General features: G+C 38.4%; 1 long non-coding RNA gene across 1 annotated transcript; it reads left to right on the top strand.

Annotated features, from left to right (window-relative positions):
- The first annotated feature begins 852 nt into the window (after window positions 1-852).
- LOC144339891 (uncharacterized) lies at window positions 853-18,845 on the top strand. Its single transcript, XR_013415449.1, has 2 exons — window positions 853-16,644; window positions 16,898-18,845. It is a non-coding gene; the product is annotated as an uncharacterized LOC144339891 (long non-coding RNA).
- Window positions 18,846-20,548: the final 1,703 nt, after the last annotated feature.

Below are 20,548 nucleotides of genomic sequence, written 5' to 3'. Positions count from 1 at the left end.
GTAGGCCTGACAGAAACATACCGAAGCAATCTGGCAGACAACGTGTGGTAGATTTTATGCTAAATGTTAATGTAACCTCTGTTGATTTTTTTAAAAATGTGTTTATATATAAGATTTGAAATAAAAACTTTAATACAGGCTAGAATAAGGAATTTTACAAATTCTCTTTAGAGAAACCAACTCTAAAGTTTTAGAGTTGAATTGTGCTCTATTTCAACTCCCTTACCTCTCTAGTTTTCAGTTTATATTAAGTTTTAGTAACTTTGCAGGGCCTTGCAAATTAATAACCTACATGAAGTATATTATTAGAGGGAAACTAATCTTACTGCTAAGCAGTGTGTTGTACTACATAGTGAATGTTTGTGTTTTGGAATTTAAAAATTATTTAAGGTAATGGTGTTCTGAATGGTTTAAAAATGTCTGGTGACTTGCTTATTTTAAGTGATCACCATTAAGTCAGAAAAATGTATTTTTAAATGTTTCTTGAAGTGCCTTTTGAACATTTTTAAACAGCGGATTTAAATAATGCATAAAATAAATTGCCGTGTTCAAAGTTGTTTCATCTGATTATTTTTAACCAATATAAAAGTTGTGAGATAAATGTTGTCTTTTATGGGTAGTTTGGGGCTATTTTTCCAAAAGTATAAAATTGTTTTCCCATCAAAGCTATTTAGTTTGAATAGGCTTACATAAGTTTTACTGCAATATGTATTACTTACTTTAAAGCAACAAAATATTCCACCTCTGACTGAGAATAATATACTGTGAAAAAATTAGAAACACTCTGTAGTCCAGGTAAGTGTGTCTGGATGGGTGGGGGCAGAGGAGGGGAGAGAATCTCATATATTTAGAGAGAGATTGCTTCTGTGCTCCTTGGTATATTTTGATCTATTGCATACACAGAGAAATTAGTTTATTCAACAAATAATTGTGCCAAGCATCTGCTAGAAATACAGTGGTGAGCAAGACATACAGGATGTCTTAATTCTAGAGTTAGAAAATAAGCTAATAGATGAATAAACAAAGTATTTCAGAGAGTGGTATTAGGAAAATAAAAATATTATCAGAACAATTTTCTGGATGGGGTATTAAGGAAGACTAGGAAGTAACATTTGAGCAGAGACTTGAATGTTGAATAATAGACACTTTATGTACTTCAGAAATTACTTTTATCTATGAAATTATTTGTTCCAACTATGTGTTTAAAAAACAAAAAAGTTTCCACCCTTGCTTAATCATGCTGTGGGTATATGTATATATGAAGGCTTACTGAAATGTAAACTATAGGCTGAAAAACTTTGTGTTTTTAGGCATACTTCATCCAGAGCTCAAGTCTATTGATAGATTTGTCTGGGAGTTTCAGGATATGAATAAAAATAGACCTAGTATTTTATGTCTTCCTAGGCAAACAGTTACAAATTTCATAAGGCCCTTGAGTCTAGCCTATATGTCTTGATTTTTCAGTAATCTACTACCCAGTATGTTCTCTATTAGCATGTGTGTGTACGCATGCAAGCATGCATACACACTGTTATTTGGATTAGACAGCTTTAGAAAAGCTGAGGAGACAAATAGCACTTCATACTACTTTAGTGGTAGAGTTGTATAATTTAACATATTCAGACAGCTAAATATTTTCCAACTAGCTGTACTGATAATTGTTAAGTCATTGGGAAGTAGATATATTTACCTAAATATATACAATTAAACCTATTTTAAGTTTTCCAAAGGTATGACTTCATAGTACTGGAAAGGATACAAGAAGATTCTTGCTGAATTTATCTCCTTGTTAAGGGGAAGTACTCTACAGAGCTAAACACATTTTTCATCTTAAAGTCTAATAATGCTGACAATATGGATTGTCCAAAGGAGATTTTTTTAGTGGTTAAGAATGAATGAACATTTAACAACTGAAGTTGAATAAGTTCAGCAACATTGGCATTCTCCAAATACATCTATATTAGTAAAACAGAAGTGAACTTTGTTTTGCCATGAGTTTGTTACTAATTAATACATTTTGTATTGCTGCCTGGAACTTAAAACTGTCTCTGCATTGCATCATTTCTTCTACCAAATGTGCTAGTGTTTCTTGTATTGTTACCAATATTGCTTTTCTCCAGGACTGAAAATTTGTCCAGGGGATTATATACTTTCTTACATATTGCCCCTGTGTAGTGCAGTTGAATACAACAGCTTACTTTGAAATAACAAAATACTCATTTAAAAAAAAATGAGATTCAATCCTAGAACTTAGGCTCTTTGGCTTTTCTAATGAATGCCTAGTGAAAGATTAACAGTACTTCTTCATTTCTAGAACTGCTGAATAATGTGCTGTCATAGAACTAATTTGGTTACAGTGTCTTCATTTTTACAACTAACCAGGTTTCGACTTTTGTAAGCTTCAATTTTTTTTTTCATAGAACTACCTAAACTGCATTGTCTCCCCTTCTATAAGAGTTCATTCTCATTAATTTTCTTGTCTAATTGTTAGATTGTGGAAAGGTGGTGATTTGGAAGAGAAGTAATATTCAACTTTTCCTTTAGTTCTACTCATGACTATCTCCCTTGTTTTTATACTTTTTGGTGGGGTGTGGGTAGGTGAGTGTGGGTGTGTATATGTCAGAGGCAGAAAGAGGATAGTTATGATTTTAATAACTGGATTTTTAATGTAATTGAAGTATTAAAACCACTGCTTTTTTACGTTGATTAGGTTTATGTTATAAGCAGTTTATTTGATGAAGTGAAGGTAACTATGTGTTCAGAATAATTGGCCACAGAGATAAATTCCTGATTTTTAAAGTAATTTTTACAAACCTGCTTGCCTGACTGAATTTCTTTTTTGGCCTTTGAATTTATAGCTGTTGGAACCTTCTCCTACTCATCTCTCATTCCATGGTTTTTTCTTTTACCCTTTCTTTTTCTTCTAATTGGCAGCAGCAAGTCTTTAGTTTCTCAAGACTTTTTATTGCCCCCATTCTCTTTTTTTTTTTTTTTTTTTAATAGAGACAGGGTCTTCTTGTGTTGCCCAAGGTGGTCTTTAAATGGTTTGGCCTGCCAGAGTGTTGAGATTATATGCGTGAGCCACCATGCCCGGCTGCCTCTGTTTTCTATCAAAATGGATGTGTTTTAAGACTTTTTTTTAAAATTGTGTATCTTTTGTGAACCTCAGTTCCCTCTCACCAGCTTAGAAGTTGCTGAAAGAAGGAAGAGAGAGCACTCAGAGAATTGATGCCCGCATTATCCTGCAGTTTCCTCTTTCTTAAGGAAATATTTTCTTCTAGAACTTAGTAAAAATATGGGTGCTTAAAAACTTGAAAACCAGTGGGGAGAAAAACTTAACTTTTATAGATAAAAGATTCCAGTGTTCAGTATTAAGGCAGTCCTCTCTTACATCTTAAAAATGGTCACTGCGAGCTGTTGAATAAAATGAGTATAACCTCAGAATATGAGACCTTCCACAGCCTGGCCCTAGCATGTGTTCCCTTTTTAAAAATTTGCAATTCCTTACCTAAACTCCAGACAAATTCAGTTCCAAATCATTTAACCAACATTTGAGTGCCTACTAAAAGTATTGATCTAGATAATAGGGATAAAGTGGCAAATTATATTTGTTGCTGTCAAGGAACTTACCTTCTATTAGAAGCAAAGTACCCAAAAAAATAGTTGTGTGCAGTAGAGTTATACTCTCAGGCAGTGTGCTAATTGTTTTACATTGCATTATCCTATTAATTCTTGCTACATTCCTGGTGGATGGACTCTACTATCTACCGTTTCAGGCATCTGCTGGGGATCTTGGTATGTATCCCCCGTGGTAAAGGGGGAACTACTGTATTTTATTTGTTAACCTCCAGCACTTTACAAAAAAGGGGAACTGAAAGCACCAGATGTTATATAGAAGAAAGAATAGAGTGTGAAGCAAGAGACTCTTCTCGAAAGGGGCCATTTAAAGCATTTCATTTCCATATGCAGCCATAAAACTTCCATCCACATCATTCAATGGCTTTTCTACTCTTAATTCATATTGCTAAGAAAACTTCTGGCTTATTCTTCTTGTTAAAGTTTATGAAGTATCCTGATACCAGGGAGGAAAAAATGCCATTTCTATGGCATAAGCCCATTAACCTACCCAAGTTGTCAGAATCAAGAGGAGGTGTTTGAGAAATTGTTTCCTCTTTTTAAACATTTAACTTTTCTTTTTAATTTTTAATTTTTTTTAATTTTTCTTCAAAACTTACAAAAAGTACACATCATTATATCTTGTGTATTTACTACCAACTTGTACTAAATAAGTCATCTTTCCATCAAAAAAAGTGATAAGCTCCATTATTTTAAAAAAAACAAACATTCATTAAAGGTGAACATTTCAAAGATGAAAATTTTAAGAGAACCCCAAACTCCACCATCCCCCAAAGTAATTCCAATTAATGCATAAATATAAACTGGATATTAAGCTAAATAGATAGAAACTGTTTTATAAAAGTGAGATAATATAACAAATGCTAATTTTAACATTATAATTTAAAGAAATACAGTTGCTCTTGATCTGGCCAAAATCTGCAAATTGTCCTGGGGGCAGGGAGCGGGGAATGTCATCTTAGCAGCAACAAAATTGAGTGATTTCTTTGGGAGGGGGAGATGGAGAGACGAAGAACAGACTGGACTTAGGCTTCTCTGTAGCAACATTCGGTGCTAAAGCAGAGCGAAGCAAAGTCTACCAGATTCTTGGGTGGGATGGGGGTGGGGAGGAAGCCAAGTGATTTCAAATGTAAGGGTAAATTAAAAGAGGGTGGACACTTCTTGAAGAATCTAGATGATGAAGCCCATCTAAAGAGATGAATGGACAAACATTGAGAACAGGACTGGTGCTGGTTATTTAAATATGTAGTTGTAGAATTATTTAAGGCTATAGAAGCATATTGAAATGTTATACATCTTGATATAGAAAAGATTAACATGTTAGAAAATAGAATATCAAAGACAAGGTAAGGGGTAATATATACATGCCCTAATTGGTTTTACTTTTCAGAATGTAATAGAAATTTTGTAAAACTGATAATATATCAAGCAATAAGGATGTAATATTCTGAATACAGTTATGAAGGTAATCACCAAAACTCTAAGCCTGATAACTATTAAAATGAAAACACAAAATTAAAGATAACATAGGCCATGTAAGAAAGCTAAAGGGAGAATTTAAAATAGGAAGATGACAGAATTAAGACCAAACATAGATATGATGTCAAATAAGGATAAATATGATTAACTTATAAATGTATGAATATATAAAAACTGTTGGCAGTACCTTTGGGGAAGGGTACTAGGATTGGAAAGAAATTGAATAATTCACTATTTTCCTTTTTGAACTTTTAAAAAATCATGTTTATGTTGTCACAGTTTAGAGAACTATAGTGGGAAAAAAAAGCTGTCGGCCCTGGGTCCCTAGGGTTTTTACAACCAGTGGTGAAGAATGTCCACAGACGTTCTTAAGCAGCAGTAGAGGTAAGCAGGTACACACATGAGCTGGAAGGATCTCAAAGCTGATTTGGGTTGTTTTATCTTGTCATAAGGAATTACTTTCTTCAATCAAGGGTATAAAGACTGCTGAACTAGTTCATAAGGAGGGTAGATGAAGGAGGTATCCATCTTAAAGAGTGGTAAATAGTTGATCCATACAGAGGACCAGCAGCCTCATGTGGACCCATCTTAGCATCCTTCTCTTCCTCTACTCAAGGGTGAAGAGTACTTAGAAGTTACTATTTATTCTCAAAGCCTTGCATCAGATTATTTTCATATCTTTCTTAGATCTGTTCTGGCTTAAGTCTTTCTCTCTTATTCGTGGAAATAGAAGACATTGAGCCCTTTCCCACATAAAAATACAGGACTACTGATTTCTAGAGCTTAAAGATGTTCCACACCTCATTTGAAAGATCCAGAAACAGATCTAGAGATGTTAAAGTTTAGAAAAATGACACAAATAATGCCAGAAATGGCAACAGAACTCAATTTTCCTGACTCCCAGGTTAGTGGTCTTTGTACTAAATGCAATTTCTTATCTTCCTTGAACAACCTGAGCTACGTACTTATTTTAACAAAATTTTTTGTGGGTATATAGTAGGTGTACATATTTATAGGGTACATGAGTCCCTTTGATACAGCCATGGAATAAGTAATAATGACATCATGGAAAATGGGGTATCTATCCCCTCAAATATTTATCCTTTGTGTTACAAACAATCCAGTAACTCTTTTATTTTTAAATAGACAAATTATTATTGACTATAGTCACTCTATTGTGCTATCAAATACTAGATCTTATTCATTCTTTCTGTTTTTCTTTAACCCATCATACTGCTAGGTAGAACTCACATATTCGGTCCCTGCCTTTTCCCACCATTTGCAAATAGGTTCTAGGCACAATCCTAATAGTTGCCAGATGCTGTTATCAGAGATCATATCTGTCTTGTTTCCAATTGTGCCTGGGACATAATAGGACTTTTTTTTTTTTTTTTTTTTTTTTTAAATAACAAAGCCATGTGTAGTGCAGCATGCCTGTTCTAGCTACCCAGGAGGCTGAAGCTCAGCAGTTCAAGTCCACCCTGGGCAACAAGACTCCATCTCTACAACAAAAAAGTTTAAAAAGATTACTATACACTGTATGTATCAAAATATTACTCTCTCTCCCATAAATATGTACAATTATTATATATCAATTAAAAGGAAATAAATGGTGAGCATCCTTTCACTACGAAGAAAAGTTCCGAGTACCATATGCCCCTACCTTCTTCTGTTTCATTTTTATGGAGACCTCTAAACAAAATGCTTTTCTTGTAGATATGGAGGGACCCCTAAACAGGTTTTCTACTTGAGAAAATCTTGATTTGAACTCCACACATCATACACCATTGGGCAAAAAGCCTTGCATTTATATTAGAGAATATAGTCCAGAAAAAGAACAAAACCTCAAGTGTGGGCAGAAGATTGTGTTTATTTGCTGTTAGGGAAGAAAACTCAGGTTCCTTTCCTCTACAGTGACCATTAGACATTCCAAAGCACTGTCAGTTGGTATATCTCAGTGGTCTTGGTTACTGAAGCAACGAGCGGTCTGTGATGGCAAAAAAAAAAAGGTAGGGTCTTTCCTAACACTGGTAAGGAGAAAACTCTGTACAGAGTTAATAATTTACATTTCAAGTCACAAGTTTTCTATCCTATTGGAAGAAGTTTCTAAAATCCAAAAAAAGCAACGTCTCTTTTTTTTTCCTCCAGTCATTAATTCACCCATTCAACAAACTTTTACTGGGCTCATGGTTTGTCAAGTATAGAAGAGAAAAGAGGACGAATCCTGTGGTTAAGGCTTGCCTGAAGGATCTCACATTTGGGTTGGGGGCTGACATGCCAGTGAACAAATCGCCTCCTCAGGACTGTGACACATGCTATGATAGACGTATTTACAAAGAACTATAAGAGGACTGTATATTAAGTGTTTAGGGATCTGAGAAGTTTCAAAGAAATTGTGGCATTTGAACTAGATATCAAAGAATAAGGCTCAGGTACAACTTCATGTGAAATATATATTCACAAATTTGCCAAAACCAGGTTAACTTCATTCTTCCAGCGTTCCAGTTTTTTCCTAAGTACAATCAGTGTACCATTTTTTCTGAGACCCAGAGCCATTTTCTTTCATTGGCATGTTTTTAGGCTTATCTTTTAGTAACTCCAGTAACCCTGAAGTTTCTTTCCTTAGATCTTAAACAGATACATTCAATTGGGCATTACTACATGGTTTGAGGATAATGTCTTTATACAAAGGTAATATATGCACTTGGTAAGAGAATGAATATAAAATGAAAAGCAATAATCTACCACTGCCCCACCCAGCAGTCCCTTTGTCCAGCCATAAACAGAAAATAACAGAACTGTACTCATTTCGAAACTGTACACATCATTCTGCTCTTTGCATTTTCTACTTATCTGTTTAATAGCTTAGAGGTAATTCTTTTTAATAGTTAACTAGATCTCTGTATGGATGTGCCATAAGTTTTTAGCCATTCCTTTATTGATAATTGCATTGGATTATACTTTCATTATTGTAATTATTGCTGCACTGAACATCCTTGAAATGATTGTGTGGGTACAGCCATAGGATAAGTTCCTAGCAAGGAATTGCTGAGTTAAAGAATGTGTGCATTTAAATATTCATAGATACTGCCAAATTGCCTTCTTAAACTGTACTACCTTATACTACCACTCAACATTTATGAGTATATTTCCCTGCCCCTTTTGCCAGTTTTTGATTTTTAAACTTACTAGTTTTATCACTGCATTAATATCTGATAATTGTTGATTTGTACGTAAGGTTTGAGTGATTTTTTTATACATTGGTAATCTGCATTTCATCTTAGCCAATTGTTTTTAATAGTGAATTACTAGGGTTTTTAAAATTTATAAACTCTGAATATTGGCTTAGTTTATATGTATTAGACCTGTTATGATTATTTCGTACTTAAGTTGTTTTTTTCCCCACACAAACCAATTAATCTTTTCTTAGTGCTATTGAATTGTGTGTCTTGCTCACACCAAGGTTTATTTATAATATGTTATCCTCTTACTTTCATAGTTTCATTTTTTGTGTTTATATTTTTGATCTGTCCAGAATTTATTTTCTTATATGGAGTGAGGTAGGAAAATGGCTACCTGTTTGTTGTAATACACTTTATTTGATGATCCTTTCTTTCAACATTTATTTTAAATCACCATTACCACATATTTCAGTATCAGTTTGTGTGTAAACTGTATTCTGGTCTGCTTATATGCCTATTTCTTCTGCAGTACAATGTTTTAATGATTTCAGATTCGTAACACTTAATAACTGACAGAATGAACTACCTAAACATTTTGTACAGACACTGTGGCGGATTCAGCTACATATCATGGCATTATGCCACGAATCCTTTCCAGCATTATTGGCAGAAATAGCCACCCTTAAAATATTCCCCTCATGATCCTCAGAGGTTCCAAGGGTACAGTGTCATGTGTACCCAGAAATGGGTTGCCCTCTTGCCCATTCCTGGGCTGCCTCCTAGGGACAGTGACTCCAGTTAACTTGCTACTTCAATAGGCACTACCATCTTCTGCTGGTGACTTCTGTCATCTTGTTTGACCCTGGGGAAAAGACTTACCTTCCTCTTTGTTGCCCACAGTAGAGACCAGACCTTCCTGACTTGTTCTCGAATAATGAAAGAAAGGGTCCAGATAGTACTTTATGAGATCAGCCAAGCCCCAGTGGAATCCTTTCAACCCTTACCAGGCTAGTGCTCTGCCTTCTTTGCTACCTGTTTCCAGGTCACCAAAGGTAGTTCAGCTACCCCACTAGAAACCTTCAGTTATCAGCACTTCTTTAGAATTGGAGTCAAATTGACATCTGCACTAAAAGAAATGAGGAAGGTTTCCCCTCACCTGAGTCTAACACTCTCAACACCCTCCCCCCAAAATTCCTGCTGAACCAACCTCTCCCCTGGGCAACTGACAGTGAAAACATTTAGTCTTTTCAGAGGAAATTACATCTTTACTCAGAGAAATGTGGTCTGGATTTTGGATTTGCAGCCCAATAAGAAAATTGCCTAATGGTATCAGGCCCTTCATATCTGTGGGTTCCACATCCATGAATTCAGCCAATTGTGCATCAAAAATATTCAATAAAAAATATGACAAAAATATAAATACAGTATAATGGTTATTTACATAGCATTCACATTTTATTAGGTATTATAGAGATTAAGATTTAAAGTATGCAAGAGGATAAACATAGGTTATATGCAAATACTATACCATTTTATATAAGATATTTAAACATCCATGAGTTTTGGTATCAGAGGGGGTCCTGGAACCAGTACCCCAAGGATACTGAGGGACAACTGTCTATTTCACAGACTGTATTGTGTTTTTGTTTTTTTGAGACGGAGTCTTGCTCTGTTGCCCAGGCTGGAGTGCAGTGGCGCAATCGCAGCTCACTGAAGCTCCGCCTCCCGGGTTCATGCCATTCCCCTGCCTCAGCCTCCCGAGTAGCTGGGACTACAGGCGCCCGCCACCACGCCCGGCTAATTTTTTGTATTTTTAGTAGAGACGGGGTTTCACCATGTTAGCCAGGATGGTCTCGATCTCCTGACCGCATGATCCGCCCGCCTGGGCCTCCCAAAGTGATGGGATTACAGGCGTGAGCCACTGTGCCTGGCCGTCTGTATTGTTTTTTACAAATGGGGCAGCAACCAAACCCAAATGAGGCTGCATCAGGCTCAGCCCTGTTCCTGTTTTGTCTCCCTGCACTAAGGGTTTCAAGCATATCTTAGGGCTGTGGTCAGCTTGTTAAACAAATCAGCCTTGAAACCTAACAGAATGTGACTTTACAATAATTTCCTCATATTATGTTCCTTTTTAAAACTAGCTCCTTACAAATCAATCTGTATTTCAGAAATGGAAGGGGGAAAGGAATGGGGGAAATACTAAGTGAAATCACCTGTATTTTCTTAGGGACCCTAACTTAGACGTGACCAGCTATTTCTGAGATTCTTAAGTAAACTGTTTTTTCTATCTGAAAGTCTGACAGTCTTTGCCATGTTAAACTGTTTCATGTCTTATACTTAGACCCACCTCAGGCTACTTGGACAAATGCTCAAATAAATTGACCAAATGAAAAACGTGTTCAGAGGTTGAGTGACTTGGAGTAAGAACAAGTGAAGCAGAACTGAGTGGTGGAACTCAACCTGCGTCTGAAGTTTCAAAACACATCAAGTCTAGTCTTTTTGTATTTTAATAATATACAGACTTAGAGGGTGGAAAGAGATGAAGTGTTATGTGCTCATAAAATCAATTTATAAGTGACCTCATTATAGGGTCAGTCACCTCAAGATAATGTAAGTTCATGATTTACTATATTAATGTAACCTTTGCTATGTATTAATCAGTATAAATTTATAATTCAGTAGTCTACAAATCCTAAACTTAAAGAATATTTTCTGAATTTGCTCTTTGATTACTCCACATCTCTGCATAGAATTTTCTGACACTCACTCATCAGGATGTGTTTATAAAGGGTTTTCTTTCTTCCTCTTCACATCTAAATGATACAGAATTACCCAAAGTTCCCGTTGCTACTGAACTGAAGCAAGAGAAGCAAGGGAAATTGAAACTGAAAATGTGAACCAGCGACTTTACCCAGAAGCACAGTTGTTGGCATCAATGAGATTATTTTTTAATGAAATTAAAGAAAGTAGAGGTTTCCTTTCAACTGACACTGTTTTTCTCCAGACTACTGTGCGGCAGGATGGTAGTTGTTTCCCCTCAAGGGAGCTAAAAATTAACTTCATCCTATGGCATGATGTATTAAAATCAGGAGTGTTCATGGTAACTTTCTCTTTCACCTGTCCAATAGGTAATCTCTCTTAAGATCCAACCCAAGCTATTCCCTATATACAAGGTCAGCAAGCATTTGATTCATTTTGTCAGCTTTAATATAAATCAAAATCACCCCCAGGAGGCTGAGGTGTGGTAAAACACATAAAATCCCCTGTTGCCCTAATAGCCAGTCAGTCACCCCACTCTTTCATATGGGAAAGCAATGACAACAATCAGGCTTCTAGAGACATGGACAATTGCTGTTAACTCTTGACTGTTTTGACAACATTTTAGAGCTATCTTTTAGGAATATTAGCCTCCCCCATTAACAAAACAGAGGGAAAAACTCATTCCTCAAGGACCTCACTCTTCATTTAGTTCAACAGTTTGGATGGAGAAGGGAGATATATCTTGAGGGAACACAAGTACATTGATCCCATTTTCTACCTCACTACATTGCTTGCAGGAAGAGGTCAGCAACTTGGTTCATCCCTTTTTTTTCCGCTTTAGTATTTTCGTTGTGTCAAAGTAACCAGAGTTACTTACTTAAATTGCATATTGGATTTCCCATAATTTCCATTGAATAAAATTTAGGTGTACACTTAAGCTTGCTGTAAACATGCAAGTGAGTTGGGAGAAAACATTACCATTAGAGAAGTGGAAAAAGACCAACCCCCTACTCCATCACCACCAGTCAGGTCTTGAGTGAAATCTCCCACTTACTATTACATATTACTCTCACAGAGAATAAACACCATTTCTTTCAGTAAAGATCTTCTGATCTGTCATTATGAAGGGAGGACTAGCCAGACTGAGGGTGTGGTGAGGAACTAGGGGAAGCACAGACAGAAGAAACTGCTTTGACAGGAGAAGCAACTTTGAAGTGTTGCTTAGTCCAGGCTCTGACCTAGGGTTTGGTTTTTTTGAAGTCTTTGTCATTAACCCTTCCCTCACTTTCCTTCTACTCTTCAAGTCCTATTCTTACATTCGTAGGAATGACTTATTTTTGCCCCCAGGTATTTTGCTGGTCCTGGGATTGCTGAGAGGAAAAGATATAATCCTGCCCCCAGGAACTCAGTGTATAGAGATGGTTCCTCCAACTTAACTATTACAGAGAGCTGATGATACTTTTCAGACATGTCAATCCAAAATGACCGATTAAGGATAAGGACTTGGAAGTAAAGAACATATCTCAGAGACAACAAATGCCCATTCACCAAAGATAAAGCATGAACTGTCCAGGGCGAATGAGCTTGCCGTTTGGAGGCTAAGCTTTACGTGGTAATTTGTAGAGTTTGGGGGAGGTCACTCAGTAACTTCTGTAATGAAAAGTTTTGTGGCAGCCAAGCGCAGTGGCTCACGCCTGTAATCCCAGCACTTTGGGAAACTGAGGTGGGTGGATCCCTTGAGCCCAGGGGTTTGAGACCAACCTGGGTAACAAGATGAAACCTCATCTCTACTAAAAATAAAAAAAATTAGCCAGGTGTGTTGGCATACAGCTATAATCCCAGCTACTTGAGTGGCTGAGGCATGCTAATCAGTTGAACCTGGGAGGTGAAGATCACAGTGAGCCAAGATCGCGCCACTGCACCCCAGCCTGGGCAACAGAACAAGACTCTTGTCTCAAAAAAATAAAGAGTTTTATTGGTAGTATTTGTTCTCTATTAAGCCCATCTATTGAGTTCTTGATTTCATTTATCAAATTTTTCAATTCTAGAATTTCCATTTGGTTATTTTTTTATATTTCCAGGTCTCTGCCAGTGTTCTCAATTTTAATTTTTATTTCCTTAAACATTTTAAGCATAATCATTATAGAATCCATGTTGGATAGTCATATTATCAAGATCCCCTATTGGTCTAGGTCTATTGTCTTATTTTTTTGGTATTCAGTTACATTTTCTGGTTATTTTTGGTTGAATTCTATCTTTGGCAGGAATATGTCAGTAGCCTTTTGAATAGGATGAATGAATCTGTTACACCTTATGGAAGCCATAAAATCTATGCTGCCCCACATGGTGGCAATACACAACTGAAAATCTAAGAACCCCACCGACCTTCTGCTGACCAGCATCATAGTGAGGTAAAGAAGTCTCTGCAAAGAGTTTAGCAAAGGATTATCCTTAAAGAATCAAATGAGATTGTAACCAGTTCATCTTGCCTGCTGCCCAGATACGGCCAATTTTTAAAGACAGGAAAGTGCAATAGAGAGATTTTAATATGCATAGAGCCAGTTAAATAGGAGACCAGAATTTTACTATTATTTAAATTAGCCTCCCCCAAAATTTGGAGGCTAGGGTTTTTTAAAGACAGTTTGGCAGACATGAGTTAGTTCCTGGGTAGGGGCCATAAGACCAGATGAGTCAGTTTACCAGTCTGGGTGGTGCCAGCTGATCCATCAGAATGCAGGGTCTAAAAAATATCTCAAGCACCAATCTTAGGTTTTACAATAGTAATGTTATCTATAGGAGCAATTGCGGAGGTTAGTAATCTTGTAACCTCTGGGTTCATGACTCCTGAGTCATAATTTTTAATCTTGTGGCCAATTTGTTGATTTTACAAAGGTGGCCTGGTCTCCAAGATACATTTTACCCAAGATGTAATATCACAGGAAACCAGAACCTTCCACTCACCTCTCATACACAACTGGCTTTATTAGTTTCCCACCACATTCAAGAGCACCTGATGCCCTAAACTGTTTAAGGTTGAGTTAAGGAGTGCTCTTTTCAAACTATCCCAACTTCCATGAAAACCAAAGGTATCAGAAGACCTAGAAAATATCTATAGAATTGGATATCTTGGGACATGAAACAAGTGGATACTTACATATGTGAATCTCACATGTCTTAATATCCAGACTGATTCCACCTTGTCCTATTCTTACATACTATATATTTTTCTCTTGGGAAGTTTTCTAATACTAGCTTAGCATCAGCATGTCAGTTTCAGTCAAATTAACACTTTAAAAGATCCCCACTGGAGGTCAGTGAGTCAGGGCACCTGCTGCTCTACAGAAGGGCCCAGTTACAACCTGAGGAATAGCACTTCATCAGAGCTACCTCTCCAGGCCACATTCCCCACTACCCCAACCAACCACTCAGGAGGACTAAGATGGATTTGTGAGGAATAATTTCCTTGAGCCATTTTTCCAAAGATAGTGAGGCATTCTTAAATGGTATTCATTTGAACTTTGACACAATGCCATTATTTTGTAAATGCCATATCCTGGATAACTAACTATGGCTGACAATCTACCCCTCATCACGACTGTGCTCAAATGCAGATACCTCTAGTGCATCATTGAACAAAATGAATTTCACATACTTAAGGCCTCTCTGAAATTTAATTTTGACCTTTCAATTGTTCACTTTTGGAACTTTTTTTGCAGGTATGAAACTGAAACTTTAAAAAGAAAAATTGAAGCTTGTGATGGGATTCTAAAATCTAAACAATTTACTTTCCAATCATATTTTAAACTTTTAGATCATTTGCCCATTTATTACCAATTTAACATGAAAACAGACATATGTGCGCATGGACACAAACAGGCACACGTGTTGAAGGCCTCTAGCAAACAGTCTATACTCAAGGTTGATGAGACTTGTTCAATTCTATTGCTAGCCACAGATGAGCATACAGGAAGGTGGTAGGACCCAGGTGTGTCCGACCCACAGCCTGTGGGCTGCATGTGGCCCAGGACAGCTTTGAATGTGGCCCAACACAAATTTGTCAACTTTCTTAAAAAAAATTCTTTTTTTAAGCTCATCAGCTATTGTTAGTGTTAGTGTATTTTATGTGTGGCCCAAGACAATTGTTCCATTGTGGCCCAGGGAAGCCAAAAGATTGGATACCCCGTAGTACCTTTGACATTGACGCCTATGGGGAAATGGAGGGAGCAGAATTGGGTAGAGGGAGAAGCTGGACCATTAAGCAGTCCTAGCAAAGGCCTAAGCCAGTTCCTCAGGGAAACTGTGCAGCCAGGATAGCCCTTCAGTCTTGTTCTACTTGAGTCTGTCCTTGCTACCCCAATATTTACCAGTCATTGGAGGAGGACTGACCTTGGACAAGGTAGGAGGGAGGAGCCATGACCTTGGACAAGATGGCTCTCTCCAACTCCTCTTAATTCCCTGAGAAGACCTCAGCTAAGGGTCATCAGCTGCCAACACTCCCAGCAGCTGAAGAATGGGTGCCTCAAACTTGAAGTGGGGACTGGCCCACATACCACAGTGTTCCCTATAGAATGACAGTTTTTAAAAAAAGTGACCATGAAGCTCATCTACAACTTCTGTCTTCAAACCTGTAATTTTTTTCATTTTGGTTTTTCAAGATTATCCCAGACTCTCCCATTTCCAGTAGATTTCTTTGTGCTTTGATTTTTGTTTGGTCGTTTTTCTTTTTTCTAATTCTATTTTGAGACAGGGTCTCACTGTGTCACCCAGGCTGCAGTGCAGTGGCATAATCATGGCTCACGACAGTCTCAAACTCCTGGGCTCAAGAGATTCTCCCACCTCAGCCTCCTGAGCAGCTGGGACCACAAGCATGTGCCACCATGCCCAGCATTTTAAAAAAATTTTTTGTAGACACGAGGTCTCCTATGTTGCCCAGGCTAGTCTCAAACTCCTGAGCGCAAACAATCCTCCTGCCTCAGCCTCCCAAAATGCTGGGTTTACAGGCATAAGCCAGTGTGCCTGGCTTGATTTTCAATATTTAAAAAATTCCAATTTGAAGATTGAAAAGCAGACTAAAATAATATTGGCCTAAGAACTGCCAAAAAATTCTCTGGACAACTACAAGGTATTCCTTGCTCCAAAACAGTAATTTCAGATCTGCCAGAACCAATCTGGGCTTCTGTGAAAAGGAGAATTGAGCTTAGGAAGGAGGGAAGTGGGTGGCTGCCAGTGCAGTGTGATTGGAGTGGCCGTGGAAAGATTTCCCAGACCTATCTGCTCTGAAATCATCTTTATTCATGACAACTTCTGAACTCCAGAAGTGCTTACCTGTCAGTGTCACTCACCCATCTCCTCTTGCTGTTTTTCATTGTGTGTCTAACTGAAATCCTAGGCTTGAATACCTGAGGCCCCGAACCTCTCAAGGTCAGGTCAGCCTGCTATTCCTCTATGTCCATGGGACCCACAAATGCAGCAAGTGAAATTGCCATCATTCCTGCGCCTTGGTTTTTGCCCAACATAGGATATGATTATACCTACATGGAGCTGCAGTGAAAGACATGATATGTGCTAATACTTCACCTGGAGATTGGTAATTACCAGCTGATAAGATTGAAGGCTGAATGAGAGCCACTGGGGGAAAAGGGTGCTGAACAGGGAAGTAGACAAACAGCTATGGTAGGCAGAATTTCTGAAAATGCCCTCAGGGATGTCCCATCCTAATCCTCAGAACCTGTGAAGATTGAGATATCACTTCCATGATTATGTTATAAGGTACAATTAACCTTAGAATAAGGAGTGTGCTTGCATGGGCCTAGTGTAATCACATAAGCCTGTAAAATTAGCTTTTCCACAGGGGCAGAAGAGGAAGTTAAAGAGTTGCTGCTTTGAAGATCGAGGGGACCATATGAGAAGCAATGTGGATGGCCTCTAGGAGCAGAGAGAGGACCCCAGCTGACATCCAGCAAGAAAACAGGGACTTCAGTCTTAAAACCACAAGGATGGAATTCTGCCAATATTCTCAATGAGCTTGGAAGTGGAGTCTTACTCAAGCCTCCAGGGAAAAGCCCGACAATACTTCAATTTTGGCTTGTGAGACTCTGAGTATAGAACCCAACCTATCCTGCCTGGAGTTGTAACCTACAAAAGTGTGAGATGATAAACTGGTGTCGTTTTAAGCTGCTAAGTTTGTGGTAATTTGTTGCTGCAGCAATAGGGAACTAGTACAGTAGCCAAGACAAACAAGTCTACTTGTCACTATTTTTGAAAAACACTTTCTTTGGAAGAAACTGGAATCTGCCTCTAAAACCATCTGGCATCTGGCATAAGGGGAAGGCAGACTGAGATCCAAAACTATTATGTGCTGGCTTGAGCTTCAACTTTATGTATACCAAACCATTTATACCTCACACTTGCCCTCTGTGACAAACACTATTATTATCCCAATGTTATCTCCATGGGCTTCTAACTGCTCTTCGGAGAAATGAAATGATTGGTCCAGTAAGTTCTCAATCCTAGCTGTGCACCAGAATCACCGAATCACCTGAGGTTTGCTTTGCTTTGTTTTGTTTTTAAGCTAATGAGCTTTTAGAAAGTCATGATGCTGAGGCCTCAACCCTGACCCACTGAATCAGGGGGCCCAGACCTCTTGCACTTATGAAAGCTCCTGGATGATTCTGATAAAACCCAGATGTTTGGCAACCAGTGGTTTAAAGTGTGGTTAATGGACACCAGCATCAGATTGCCCACAGGGTGGTGGTAGCCACTGATATTGTGTCCCTAACAGCCATCCTCTACTACCTCACTTACAGCAGGACCTCAGGTGTGCTCAGATGGCCACATGCCTGGCCAAAGGGGACAAAAACCATGGTTGTCTCAATTTTCAGCTCTAGTCATGTTATCACATTTCTCTTTCCCAATACCATCCTGTGAAGGTTAATTTCATGGAGCAACTTGACTGGCCATGGGGTTCCCAGATTAAACATTATTTCCAAGTGTGTCTATGAGAGTGTTCCCAAATAACACTAGGGTTTGAATCAACAGACTCAGTAGATTGTCCTCCCTGACATGGGTAGGCATCATCTAATCTATTGAGGGTCTCAATAGAACAAAAGGTGGAGGAAGGAGGAATTTGCCCTCTTTTTCCTGCCTCATCTCTTGACCTGGGTCATCTCATCATCTCTAGTCCTTAGACTGGGATTTGCACCATCAACTCCCCTGGTTCTCAATCCTTTGGACTTGGACTGAATTACACTGTCAGAGGCATTTGAACGAGAGTGACTCCATCTTGCATAGGGGCTAGGTAAAATAAGGCTGAGACCTGCTGGGCTGCATTCCCAGGAGGTTAGGCATTCTAAGTCACAGGATAAGAGGTGGGCACAAGATACAGGTCATAAAGGTCTTGCTGATAAAACAGGTCGCAGTAAAGAAACTGGACAAAACCCACCCATACCAAGATGGCGACGAGAGTGGCCTCTGGTTATCCTCACTGCTCGTTTTACGCTAATTATAATGCATTAGCATGCTAAAAGACACTCCTACCAGGGACATGACAGTTTATAGATGCCATGGCAATGTCAGGAATTTACCCTATATTGTCTAAAAAGGGGAGGAACCCTCAGTTCTGGGAATTGCCCACCCCTTTCCTGGAAAACTCATGAATAATCATCCCTTGTTTAGCATATAATCAAGAAGCAACAATAAGTATAAGGAGCTGAGCAGCCCTTGCAGCAGCGCTGCCTATGGAGTAGCCATTCTTTATTTCTTGACTTTAATAAACTTGCTTTCACTTTACTCTATGGACTTGCGTCAAATTCTTTCTTGTGGGAGATCCAAGAACACTCTCTTGGGGTCTGGATCAGGACCCCTTTCTGGTAACACCACCACCAGCTTTCCGCAGATGGCAGATTGTGGGACTTACTTCTTAACCTTCATAACTGCATGGCCAATTTATCATATTAAATCTTATTTTCATTATATATATCTGCATCCTACTGTTTCTCTGAAGAACCCTAATACATTTCCATCTCTTTGCAGCTAGAATCAGCCAAAAACATATAAGGAGACTCCACCAGGAGTGGGGAGTTCTTGAGAAAGCTTTTGCTTCTGAAAAAAGATAAAAGTACACAGGAGAGCTGTCTGGTGCCATTCCTTGAGCATGTGAGAGACTGTGTCACTGGGAGCAGCAGTTATCTCTGGCCATAAGTTGAGATGACTGGGTGAAACACTAAAATGTTGAGAAGGTAGGACAAAAAGAAAGAACCGGGGACCCTGATGACATTGTTGAGGTGCATCAACCCTAGAACCATTATTAAGAGATTTATTATGTGAGATATTATTATTTACTGTTTTACTCCTTGCAGCTAAAAGCGTTTCTAACTGTGTACAGGACTACTTTTAAACGCAAGAAAGAATTTCTGGTGTTGAGGACTGGGTTATTTGCATTAACAACAATCCAATTCTTTGCGCACTGAAGTCTAAGTCACCGGCATTCTAAGGTCACCTACACAGATAGCGATGAAGCTGCTTCTAACTGGTCCATGTTTTTTCCACTCTATGGTACTAAAAACAAATAGAAAAACACCCGCATTCCTCCCTTTTTACACACTCCCTGTGGCAATGTTGGTATTAGACATAGCAGAAAATAACTAAGAAAATAACCTGAAGAAAACATGTCTACAAGCTTTTTGTTAAGGAAAAAAAAAACAATCTTTAAAGCACATATTTATTTTACAAATAAATCAGAAATAATAGGTATATGGGGAGAAATGAGAGAAAGAAAGGAAAGCCAAGATAGTGTTCATTTTTCACATTAATTTCAAAGAACAAAGTATGAGATGGGAGGTCAGGGGTTTCTGAAAATGCTCACCACAACCAATTTACACAACTTTTCAGAAATATGTTAACTCTGTATCAGAACACACTTTAATAATCTAGATACACAGAGAGACACAATCGGTTTGTCTAAAGAAGCTTCCAGATTTCCCATTTAGTGTGTCTTTTACCTTCACCATAACCCTAAGTCATCTCTGATAGTTCTCATTTTGGAAGTGATTCCATGCATGGAAAGTTGTGTGTGGGCTCCCTAAAGAGAGTAGCTGCGTCCCTTTTGTTCATTGGCCTACCCATAGCCTGCAGCACATTGCTTTGAACATAGGGAGTATTCAACCAATGTCAACTACAAGATCACAGAAGGCCCCTTACACTTTAGGAATGTGTGTCTTGTGAGACACCTGGGATATATCGCTAGCTCATTTTCTCAGACAAAACCCAAACCACAGAACAGTGACATACTTCTGTAAAGGTCACAGGGTGAAGCAGCTCTCTCCAAATTTATTCCTGGGCACTTTTCCCCAAGTTTATTCCCAACAATGCTTGATACACTCTTCTTTGAAACCAGCCTTGGCCGGGCGCGGTGGCTCAAGCCTGTAATCCCAGCACTTTGGGAGGCCGAGATGGGCGGATCACGAGGTCAGGAGATCGAGACCATCCTGGCT

This window comes from Macaca mulatta, chromosome 3, assembly GCF_049350105.2.
Source record: "Macaca mulatta isolate MMU2019108-1 chromosome 3, T2T-MMU8v2.0, whole genome shotgun sequence".
Classification (NCBI taxonomy): domain Eukaryota; kingdom Metazoa; phylum Chordata; class Mammalia; order Primates; family Cercopithecidae; genus Macaca; species Macaca mulatta.
This window is presented reverse-complemented; position numbering and strand designations above follow the sequence as displayed.